The sequence below is a fragment of the Rattus norvegicus genome, chromosome 6 (assembly GCF_021556685.1).
Source record: "Rattus norvegicus strain SHRSP/BbbUtx chromosome 6, alternate assembly SHRSP_T2T, whole genome shotgun sequence".
Taxonomy (NCBI): Eukaryota; Metazoa; Chordata; class Mammalia; order Rodentia; family Muridae; genus Rattus; species Rattus norvegicus.
Window position 1 is genome coordinate 30,514,675 of NC_141539.1, and position 10,769 is coordinate 30,525,443.

The following is a 10,769-nucleotide window of genomic DNA, read 5'->3' on the forward strand; positions in this document are numbered from 1 at the left end:
ATAATAAGGAACTGTCAGAGAGTTCGTTTTCTTGCTAGACAGCTCCAGTTTTACAACATGGAGGAGTTGTGCTGGTTGGCACAGAATCAGGACTGTACTTAGTATCAGTGAACTCTGTTCTTAGAGATGGTCGAAAAGTATATTTTATCACCATAAAACACACAACAACCACAACAACAACAGAGAAATATGTTACCACTCACCCAAGTCCTATACCTTAGGCTTCAAAATGTGGCTTATACTTTTTATTAATTTGAGACAGAGTCTCACCCTCAAACTCTATCCTGCCTCTGTCTCCTGAATACTGGGATTACATGTATGAGCCTCTATATCTGATTCACAATTTGATTTCTTAATTCAATACTTATATTATGGGGGTTGGAGAGATGGCTCAGCGGTTAAGAGCACTGACTGCTCTTCCAGAGGTCCTGAGTTCAAATCCCAGCAACCACATGGTGGCTCACAACCATCTGTAATGGGATCTGATGCCCTCTTCTGGTGTGTCTGAAGACAGCTACAGTGTACTCATATATAATAAATAAATCTTTAAAAAATATTTATATTGTCTCATAAAATAAGAGAGGGAAATGTCATATGAGGTACATTTTACCATAATATACTAAAGTAAAATACTGCCATTACATGGGCTTGCAGGCACCCATGGCTCAGCCCTGTTCTGACCATTGGCATCTGTGTCTCTCGGTGGCTTTCCATACAGTTTAGAGGAAGACCTTAGCAAGTGGCTGTACGGCTTTTGTTCCTTACCCAGTGGAGCAAATTCTAGAACCATGTGCTGATAAATTCTATCCCAGGGATGCTGGTTTCTTTTGTGTCTCCATATTAGGTCTTTCCCATAACTGACCTCTCCTGTTCCAACGCCACTCCCAGAGAGTTCAGACAGTAACAGGTACTGGTCAGGATAACTATGCTCTCCCCGCTACAACTTCCTCTGACCCACCAAAGCCCTTCGGTGAAGGGGTAGCCAGTAAAGACACAGTCTGAAGCTGCTTGGGCTCATTTGCCTTGCGAGTCTTTTTGACAGGGTGAAGGGTGTACCCTCATGCTCTTGACCTTAATCTCGGCAGAGAACAAGGTCCATCTGTGTGCCTGGCTGCTGTAGTAAGCATCTCATCCGCTTTCTGGAATATTCAGGAGGAAGGGACAAAGGATGAGGAAGTCTTATTTTTTCCAGCGGTTAGACTGGCTTCCAGCCTTGAAAACCAACGTCCCTCTGTCCTCAGCATGAGCAACTGCAAGCGGCAGTAGTCCCAGCCTAGTGTCAGAGTGTTGACATAGTAACCAGGGGTGGTGAAGACAGCAATCGTGGGTACTAGAGCCATCCGTGCTAAGACGGATACAACAAAGTCTGGATTTCTCTGCAGGACAGCCGAGTCGTCAGACTGAGAGATGTCGTAGGCCTTTTAAATCTTTTGTTGTGTCTACTCGAATTCATTCTTACTTTCTTTATGAAGGGGCGGGGGGTTGGGACGGTCAGGGAAGTAACTCATAAACACTTTGAATGGGAACCGAGATTCCGAGACGTTAGGCACTCCCTGTGCCTCGGCCTCAGATCTCTAACAGACTTCCACCCTGTTCTCGTCTCAACGAAGCATCCAGAGCAGCAGTAGAGACAGCTAGAGTCATCACTCAGATTTTGAACACTGAGAATACAAGGGGGTGGGGGGGCGGGGAGTCCAAAAATAGGAGCTGAGAAGAAAGGGGAAGGAATTAAGGGGCGCTTAGACTGTGGAGGATGGAGTTGGGCCACAGGGGATGGAAGTGAGCCGGTTTGGGGGTGCCCTTCCCATTCTCTCTGGACCTCACCCAGAGCATCCCACAGGTCTGTTCTGTGGTCCATTTCCCTACTCCTGAAGCCTCACAGTTTCAGTCCTCCAAGTCCTCCGAGTCCTCCTCCAGAGCCCACCCTCTGCTGGGCCGGCTTCTCCAGCTGCTCACCGATGGACTGACTGACCTCGTCAGCCTGGATGCTCTGCTCCAGCTCCTCTGCCTGCCGCTGCTTCTTCCTTAGGTTCTCGGTCTTCTTGGTCTTCTCTGTGGTGGCAGCAGAGTCAGATGCATCAGGGTGGGCTGGGAGCCTTGGAGAGCACTGGGTGTTTGGGCTGTGTCTCCCAGAGACACCTCATCAAGAGTCCTGCTCAGGACCTCGGCCTCTTTCTCTGGCTGCTGCCTCCTCTTCTCCTTCCATTTCAGGCTCCATTTGGCTGTTAGAAAGGCCCACTTCATCACCTCACATCTGGATGAGGCGACGGGTGTGGTGGCCTCAAGGCTCAGCCCTGGGGGGAGTTCTAGTTTGCTCTGGAAAAACTTCACATCCTTGCTTTCATAGAGTGGCCTCCTCTAGGGACACCCATCCTTCTCTAGCTCCCCACTGGTTGCTCTAGGATGCCGAGCCTCTCTGGTGAGGCATGTACTTGCCTATTTCATGCACCTCGGGTTTCATCCTCTGGCCTCGATGGTATCCAAGGGTAAAGTTGAAAAGAAGGGAGAGGTTTGGCAGTTCCCACCCCTATCCCTCAGGAGTGCCAGAGGTTTTCCTTGAAGGGTCTGCCGGTGGGATTCAGAGGCAAAGTGACTTCTTGCCCTCTGCTCTTAGACAATAATAGTCCCTGCCCTAGCTTGTTTTCTAGAGAAAGAGGCAAAGATTGGAAGACTATCTGTGAGACCTCTGAGCCCAGGGGGATCCCTAGAGCAACATCCCAGAGAAGAAGCTCCCCTTGTTGTATCCAAGTATGCTTTATATTGTGCTAGGACCAAGGGAAGGAAGTGTGGTGGCCCTGCTTCCCTGGAGCCATGCTGTGGGAGGCCTGAAATCTGTCTCTCTCCTGCGCTATGGCCTTTCCCCCATGACCTCTGTTCTATGGCCTTTGCTCTATGGCCTTTACTCTGTGGGTTTTGCTAAGCCACTATCTGTTAAGATGTGAGGAGCTCTGAGGAGGGTGTAGCGCTGGTCATTCTATGATGAGCTTCTCAGCCCCAGCCAGGACCATCCATAGTCCCCCTGGTTCTGACAACTCATAAACCAAGAATGGGCAGGGTGGAGGGACACGAGAGGCTGAGAAAAGTTGACCCGGCAGGTAGGTTGGGCAATGATGTAGATGGTGGACGATGGAGAGAGAGAAGACTCTTATCCTTGGCAACATGATGAATTAATGAACTCAGCCAGTTACAAGACAGACCTATAACCTATGCTGAACTCTCATGACACCCAGTCTTTATGGTTCCCTAACCCCTGCTGACCAGACCTTCCGTCTGCTCTCGGACTAAGAACACCCTAGGGCAATGGTAGGACGGGGCCTTGGACAGCAATGGCTGCTCTGGAAAAGAGGAGAGGTGATAGTTAAGCTACACTATCCACAGGTCAGGACCACACTGAAAACTCTCCTAAGGATGACGTCATTTGTTCCTCACAGTATACCAAGAGGTTCATTGTTCCTACTTCATGGATGGGAATGTTGAGTCGCCCTCACTGAGCCTGGAAAATATGGACTGAGCTAGAGAACCCACCTACATTCGGGGTCCCGCCCCACCCCACCCCAAAGTCCTGTGTTTCCAAATCTCAGTGGTCTGTTGTTAGACCTCACTGGCAGTCACCCTGGGTAGACAGAATCACAATTCTCACAAAGCCCGGTTTCCTTCCCAGACTCCCCTCCCCCATCGTCCTCTGCCTGGTTTTCCCATGAAGGTCTCTGAGGACCACAAACCAGTCTTTCTACCCTAAACCCTAAGCCCTCACAGCCTGGAATGCAGGCTCCAGGGACAGATGTGGGCATTTCAGTAAAGCAACAAGTGTCCTGGCCCAACTCCTGCCTTGGTAAACTGGTGCACAGTCTGAGGCCGGCTCTCTCAAATAGAGAAAGGACCCACGGAAGGTTCTTTTGGTCCATGGACGGTACCGTGAGTTCATCTGGCCTTTATTTGGAAGCCACCAGACACTCACACCTTCTTGTCAAAAAATGGGAAGAGAACCCAGGCAGGAAGGTCATGGTTTCATTTCCCAGGAAGAACATCAGAGGGAAGGGAGTGCTCCTCTCACAGGAGTGAGGAGAGGGAGGCTCCCTTGTCCACCAAGACAGAAAAAGGCCCCAATGTCTTACTTTTCACAATGGTGGAAAAGGGTGTGTGGGGGTGAGGTGAGGGGTGGGGGTGGGGGGAGAAGCCTGTTGCATTTCCAGCATTCTACCTTCTTTGCAATTGGTGGAAGCTACAGATTGGCATCAGCTTTCTTCACACAATAGATTTGGAGGTTCAAAAGCACCAGCACAATGACTTTTATATATTTAGAAATAGTCCCACCCCCACCTCCAAAGCTGAGCACTTGTTTCTGTAAAAATAAATACAGGGCAAGAATGCTGCATGGCTTCCTAGCACCCAGGTGACTGTTGTGAAAGCTGCCTGCCCACCTGCGTGGGTGGGGACCTGCCCACAGCTGTCACCCCCGGCTCTTAACTCCTATGGGCACACCCAGCTCATTAGACTGTGGCCACACCCAGCTGCCCCATTCCTGGTTTAACCAGAATGCCAGGAGCCTAAGGCGGCCCCTTGAACTCCACACAATGGGCTGTGCTGTAGTTAACCAGGGCCCAGGGCCTCAGGCCCCAGAGGGGGAGCTGGCTCTGGTATCCTCCCTCAGGATGCCAAGAAGCCTTTGGGTCTTGTGAGATGACCTGGCCCCCTGCTCCCCAGTGAGCGCCACAAGCAGGCAGGCACCCCATTAGAAGCAGGACTGAGTTCTCAGTGTTAAAAGTAGACAGTCTGGATCTGCCTTCCTGGTAAAGGGTGAGTAGCAGCAGACATTATCTCACGCCTGTTCAATGTCCCCCTGGGGCAGGCAAGGGATAGGACTTGTTCCTACTTTATAGCTGGGGAACCCAGGGAGGATGGGTCAGGCAGAAAGGAAGTTGTCAGGCACAGCACAACACCTGTCCCATACATGAAAATACCTCTGCTGGTCAGGCCACCATCCCTGGGGATACAGGACTGGCCCTTGGAGTAGAATGTACACACACACACACACACACACACACACACACACACACACACACACAGAGAGAGAGAGAGAGAGAGAGAGAGAGAGAGAGAGAGAGAAAGAGTACAGACAGACAGACAGACAGAGACAGAGAGACAGAGAGAGGCACACACATACACACACACAGAGAGACAGAGAGACAGACAGAGACAGACAGAGGCACACACACAAATCCAGACCTCTTTGCTCTATTCCCTTCTCTCTCCCAAGGCCCTCTGGGTAGGGTCCCTCATTTGTGGCATTGCCATCCTTGAGACACCATGTAGCATGAGGAAGGACAGGGTGCCTGGCCCAACCCCACCTGGGAAGTACATCTCCCAGGTAGTTCTGCTAACTCAAGACAAACCGGATTGAGGTTAAGCGAGTAGTGACACACTGCCAATTGTAGAGGCTCCTGGCCATCTGCTCCTGTGACACTGGTTGGTGAGCATGGCAGCTGTCCCTGCCTAGTCACGAGACTGGTGAGGCCAACATGGAGTTATGGATGGCCAGCTAGAAGGCACAGAATCTGTAATAGAGAGCCAGGGTAGCAGAAAGAGCCCTCATTTAGACAAGAGATGCAGTAGCCTGAACCCAACCACCGACAACCAGAAGGCTGCCCCCCACCTCGATTTGTGTGCCTTTTACAAGAGCCTCTTACTTCGTGAGCCTCCATTGCCATGAGGCCGTCTTTCCTGGTTCCCGGTTCCTACTTGCTTCTCTCTACCGACTGAGCTATCCGGGCTCCTCCTACTTGCTTCTCTCAATAAAATACATTCTAATTGAGGATGAGAATTTATTCTAAATTAAAATCAGAACAGGGGCGATGGTGGTGGTGATGAGAAAAGGCTTTGGGACGTCAGAGCAGGTAGCCTTGGGCCTCAGGAGAAGAGAGAGAAAGAGAGGAAGCCCATTATCAACCAGGAGGACCTGTCTCAAACCCATTGCATGAGGCTGGCCCTACTCACCCAGGTCTCCAAAGCCAGGGTGGGACACTTGAGCTCAGAGCCATCTCCTGGACCCACATGCAGATGGGTCACAAGGATGGGGAATGTGAGTACTGTCCTTGCAGGCCTCAGGTTACCAATGTCTTCTTCCTTAAGGACAACTCTGCTCTGTACTATCATCCCTTAGGAGGGCCTGGGACAAAAGCATTTCTACAAGCTCCCGGTTTACTTATTATTTACTCCTTATTCACTCTGGTTAATCATTTACAGGGTGTCATTTTGGCATACAAAGTATTTGGCACATTGGCGACGTCATCTGAGCATCCTAACAACACAGTAGGGACGCCTTCACTATATGGGAAGCTAAATGAAGTCCAGTGAGTTTTAGCAGATTGCCTTAGAGGTCTGTATTAGTTCTACCTGCTGCAACAGAATACCCAAGAAGGACAATGCAAGGGAGGGAGGGTTTCTTTTGGCTCAAGGTTTGAAGGTACAGTCCACCGTGGCCACGGCAGAGAAGGCATGGTGGTGGGCGTGGCCCTAACTCTAGCAGCTGGAGCCTGAGGTAGCTGATCACACAGCTGCCATAGTCAGGAAGTAGAGAGGGTAGAGAGCGCTAAGCTTGCTTGCTCTATTTTAGACTGTTCGAGACCGATGTAGGTCAGCTTTCGTCCACTTGACACAGGCTGGAGTCACTTAGGAAGGGAGAAACTATAGAAGAGGTGCCTCCATTAGATTGGACAGTGGGCTTGTCTGTGGGGTATTTCCTTGATTGTTCACTGATGTGGGAGGGCCCAGCCCACCGTGGGTGGTAGTCCTAGGTACTATAAAGCAGGCTGGGCGAGCTGGGAGGAGCAAGCCAGTAAGAAGCATCCCTGCAAGTTCCCTCCATCCGTTCCTGCCTCCAGGTTCCTGCCCTGATAAACGATTCCTCCGTGATAAACTATTACTTGGGAGTGTAAGATCAAAATAAATACTTTACTCCACAAGCCGCTTACTTCTTTTCTTTTCTCTTCTTATTCTTTTTCTTTGTTGTGCCATACCATGTGTTTATCAAAGCAACAGAAAAAGCAAACTAGTACACCAGAAACTATCCTCAGTTAGAAAGCTCTCACAGACACATGCAGAAGTGTGCCTCCTGGGTGATTGCAAGTCTGTTCAGCATGCCAATGAAGCTTCATCATCACACAGTCCCAACTTGGAAGTGGTTAAACCAGGCCTGGAAGTGTGGTGAATTAACGTAAAGGGTAGTCTGTGCTACCCCACATGGTGTCCCTCTCTCCAAGACTGGAAACCTGGAGATACTCCACCAGGGTCCACACAGTGAGGTGAGGCCCTCTCATAATGAGGGTATGACATCCGCTCTCAGAGTTGCCTATAAACTTGCCGTGTGATTGGCCCATGGCCACTTGCAGATCCACAGAAACTCAGGACAAACCTCTCCTGGAGGTGGATCTCTCTGCTGCAGCACTTCAGGACGAGCCCCCTTTAAGGAAGGAAGTTTTCGCCTGCTTTCAAATACCTGAACAGCCATGAAAGCTAGCAGTCACCTGGGAACCCAGCAGATGGGTTCAGGTGGGTCAGTATAAGGACAGCTTGCTAGTCACAGGACCTGCCTGAGGATGTTTCCTGCTGCTTTGGAAGGTGGAAACTTCCCATCAATGGGAGAGTTCAAAGACTGAGTAGCATTGTGCCTGGGAATGGTATAGAGCAAATTCAACCATGCATAGGTAAGTGGGAGTAATGGGATGTATGGCATTCATGTGTTATCATACCAACAGCCTATGTATAAAATGAGAACTTGTTTCTTCTGTTTGAGCCCCTGATGTCTCTCCCTGGGTGCTAAACTGGAGCAAGACAGAGCTCTTCCTGCTACTACATTTGTTTAAGAGATAAGAATAGAGGGGGCTGGAGAGATGGCTCAGTGGTTAAGAGCACCGACTGCTCTTCCTGAGGTCCTGAGTTCAAATCCCAGCAACCACATGGTGGCTCACAACCATCTGTAATGAGATCTGATGCCCTCTTCTGGTGTGTCTGAAGGCAGCTACAGTGTACTCATACAATAAAATAAAATCTTAAAAAAAAAAAGAGATAAGAATAGAGATAAACTCAGGAGGCAGAGTCAGGTAGGTCTCTGTGTGCTCGAGGCCAGCCTCATCTACAGAGAAAGTTCCAGGACAGCCAGAGCTATAGAGAAAGCCAGTCTTGATATCACCCAACCCCACCCCACCCCACCAAAAAAAGAGAGATGACAAAAATGGGTCTACAATAAGAATAGTGTGAGTATGTATGTATGTGTGTATGTATGTATGTATGTGAGTATGTATACATGTGTGTATGTATACATGTATGTGTGTATGTATGTGTGTATTCATGTGAGTATATATGCATGTATGTGTTTGTAATGTACATGTATGTGTGAGTATGCATGTGTGTATTATGTGTATGAACATATGTGTATGTATGTGTGTATGTGAGTATGTATATATGTATGTATGTGTGTGCATGTGTACGTGTATATGTGAGTATATATATATCTGTGTATGTGTATGTATGTGTATATTATGTGTATGTATATGTATGTGTGTATGTGTGTATGTATGTATTGTAGGTATGTATGTATGTGTATGTGTATGTGTGAGTATGTATGTGTATATATATATGTATGTGTCTTGTTGTATGTGTGTGTATGTATGTGTATATACGTGTATGTGTGTGGAGATGTTTGAGTATGTATATGTGTATGTGCATGTATGTGTGTATGTATGAATATATGTGTATGCATATGTGTGTGACCATGTGTGTATATGTATGTGTGTATGTGTGTGTGGCATGGTATTCTGCCTCTCTCCTGGGGATGTCTGGACACCATCGATATACTGACCTGGAGAAGGCAGGGCAAAGTCCGAAACGGGGAGTCCCCAGCCCATGTTTCCCTTTGGGGCATCAGATGCCACTGCAATCTGGAGGGGTTAAGTGGAGTCTGAAATGAATGCACTGGTTCCAGGTCTTCTCTCAGGGTACCTGGTGCTTTCAGTAATACCTGCCCTAAGAGGACGTCAGGAATGGAGGGCTGAGGTCCACGTTTCCCCTTGTACCGTGTGTACACCAGGCAGGAAGGGGAAAGCAGAGATCATATGAGCAGGATCCAGTCCTAATGGGAGCGAGTGCAGTACCAGAGAGATAGGAGAAGAGAACGGCCTTCTTCAGGAGTCTTAGAGTCCCGGCTCTTTTAGGCAAAGACCTTTCCCATGGCAATCACTGAGATGATCTTAGCATGCTCATATTTCTTTATTGGGGGTGGATGTGAATGCCATACACTTTGTTGGGGGTGAACCAGGGATTCTATACTTTTGGGGGGGAGGAGTATGAGACTATCCAGGAAGGTTATTGCCTGAGGCTAAGGCTATCTATATACCTCACTAGCATGGGGGAAGAGCTCCATGTGCTATGCTACTGTGACTGAGTGCCCACGGTTGGTCCTTCCAACATTGGAGGCTGGGAGGGGGCCGCTCTGCCCCCACCATCTCAGATCTCTGAGATCCCTGGAATTCGAGCATGCCCCACCTCACCGGTTCTTATGCCTGTCTGGTAGCTCAGTCCCACATGCCCTACATTTATGGGTGTGTATGTAAGTGAGTATGTATGTGTGTGAGCATGTGTGTATATGTTTGTACATACATGTGTATGTGTATGTATGTATTGTGTATGTATATGTATGTATGTATGTATGTATATGTACACATGTATACGTATGTATGTGCTGCTCCTGAGCTGCAGCAAACTCGACCGATATGGAATTCACATCTCAAGCTCCACTCCTCTGAGGGATAAGCACTCTGAGGCAACCATTCCCTGCCCTTTCTGATGGGCACCCTGGACATTCCCACTGAAATGTTCCCACAGCCAGCCAGAGACCCGCCTAGGCCCTGAGAGTAACTGTGCCCTTTGCCACAGTGATCAAAATGAGTTGTTGGACTGGGCAGAGGCTAGTCTCCACTTGACGGAGGTTGCCAGCCAGCCACCTGCCTGCAGGATTCAGCTGGCCATGTGACTACTTGATCCTCCTTCCTATGCAGTCTTGCCCAACCGTATCCTTCTTGTTGAGAAGTGTTCTCTCTGGACATATGAGTACCTGGAATTCAGAATCTGGTATTTGATAGAGGGTTTGACAGCAGCTCCCGGCATTGTCTATGTAACACCATAGTGGACCACATCCACGTGCCTTGAGAAAGCCTCTAGAGCTGTGCTCAGTGGTGAATAGAGGGTGAAACCCATTTCTCCCAAGCCCTCTCTTTCCACCCATTTTTTTTTTTTTTTGCTTAGTGTCTGACTTTTCCACATAGGCATACTTGGCCAGTCATGGGATAGTGTACCAGGCTTAGTACGGCTTGCTCATGTTCTAAGAGTCCTGGAAGCTGTTGTTCCCCCTTTCTATAATTAATACCTACTGAGTACCTATGTCCCCTACCCCTACTGCCCCCCACAAAAGAAACAGAAAGAAAAATGGTGAGAATCACAAGCCTGTGATCTCTGGGAGGCTGAGGCAGGAGGATCACAGGTTTAAGACCCAGTTGGTTGTATAAGTCAAGTGCAAGACCAGTTTGATCATGAAGACTTCAAAAGGGACTAAAAGGACTGGGTAGTTCAGTGATAGAGCACTCACTTAGCATGCGTAAGACCCTAGGCTCGCTCAGGGTACTGAAGGGAGTGGGAGAGGAAGAGGAGGATGAGAAAGAGGAAGAGAAGAGAAGATTAAATTCCTGAACGTGACTCAACTCTTTGCTTGCTGTGTG

General features: G+C 48.8%; 1 pseudogene; it reads right to left on the reverse strand.

Moving 5' to 3' along the window:
- Window positions 1-1,884: 1,884 nt before the first annotated feature.
- On the reverse strand, window positions 1,885-8,903 carry Pym1-ps2 (PYM homolog 1, exon junction complex associated factor, pseudogene 2; annotated as a pseudogene).
- Between the last annotated feature and the right edge of the window lie 1,866 nt (window positions 8,904-10,769).